Genomic DNA, 1,627 nt, shown 5'->3' with positions numbered 1-1,627 from the left:
GCATGAAATGGGGCCTTCTGATTGGCCCACGTCCCCTGGCTATATGATAATAGCCTTTATTGCACATTCATGCCCTATCGGGCTTAGTACAGGCATATACATACAAAGGGTAGTAATACAGTACACATGGTTTCTAATACTAATCCAAAACATGGATTCTAAAACTAGTCTAATACATTTGTTCGGCTTCTTCTCGTAGTAATGTTAAATATGTAGCTAGAGATGTCTTTGTATAATGTCGTCTGATCAAAACTCATAAGGAAAATGAATTTTTCAACACTAGACAAAGATTCAAAGCGAGGAAACTTTCCTATAATATAGCTAAAAAGAATACTTCTATCCTTACTATATAAACTACAATCTAATACAAAATATAAACATTCTGATTAAGAAACGAATGACTATTCTGCACAGGGACTGGAAACGCTAAATCTGCTTGACATCATTCGTCAACTTTGTTTTTGACTTTTGTTATTTTGTTATGTCTACTGCTTTTGTTATTGTTTTGTTGTGACTATATTCTGACCATATTCCCTCAATTTCTTTTTCTTTCCTTCCCTTTGTCTTTCTTTTATCCTCACTTAATTCTAAGCTTCTCTATTTGTCTCCTATCCTTTATTTATTGGTGAGTCAAGCTGTACTTTGCCTCTAATCATATCAACCACAAAGGTTGTGTCTGCCCTTCAAAGGATATGTACATTTCTATTCTATAGTCGTGCCGTGCCCGACACTATCCAATCCTACAAACGGGGCTGTGAGCTACAGATCCAGGAACTCCGGAGATGTGGCCTCCTACTCGTGTAACACAGGATACAACCTGAATGGCTACTCTACGCGGACGTGTCAGTCTTTAGGGTCCTGGAGTCAAACTGCTCCAACTTGTGATGGTAAGTGCAAAGATGGAATATGATAAGGCTTCAATGTCAGTGTGCGGCTGTTGCCATTTTACAATATTTTTATGATGACATTCGTCATTCTACATCCTAAGTAGAAGGTAATCAACATAGTAAAGATTTTTTCTTTCGCTGTATATCCTTTGTTTCTTTAATATGTCTTTATGTGTCTCTTTGTATTTTTTCTTTCGTTTTTTTTCCTTGTCTAGCCTCCTTCACCGGCCTCTCTGGGAACCTTGGCGTATTTTGTACGATGTTCAGAAACAAAATGAAGAAATGTTGTAAATGTAATTCAACATTTACAAACTCCCAAGGATCATTTATCCACAGAAACATGTGCTGTTTGTGTCCGCAGATGTCGACGAATGTGCAGCTGGCACTCACAACTGCCATGATGACGCAACCTGCACCAACACGGACGGCGGCTTCACCTGTGCATGTACCGCAGGTTATACCGGAGATGGGGTCACCTGTACTGGTAGGAATATTAGGTTGTACATTCAGTGAAACACTATATACTGTTAGAGGACATTATTTACTGAGTTACGTATTTCAGAGCCAAACAGTTACAGTGGGAATGGAGCCATCTGTACAGCTAGGGACATTTGGCTGTGCATCACTTTCTTTAAGTAGAACATGTACTATTGGTCAACTACATCATTTCTATAAATGTATCAAAGCACATCTCACAGCTTTAAGTAATGTTGTGGCACAGTTGGATTTACTCACAGACT

Source organism: Branchiostoma floridae, unplaced genomic scaffold (genome assembly GCF_000003815.2).
Source record: "Branchiostoma floridae strain S238N-H82 unplaced genomic scaffold, Bfl_VNyyK Sc7u5tJ_1594, whole genome shotgun sequence".
NCBI classification, from domain to species: Eukaryota; Metazoa; Chordata; class Leptocardii; order Amphioxiformes; family Branchiostomatidae; genus Branchiostoma; species Branchiostoma floridae.
Note: the sequence above shows the minus strand (reverse complement) of the source record.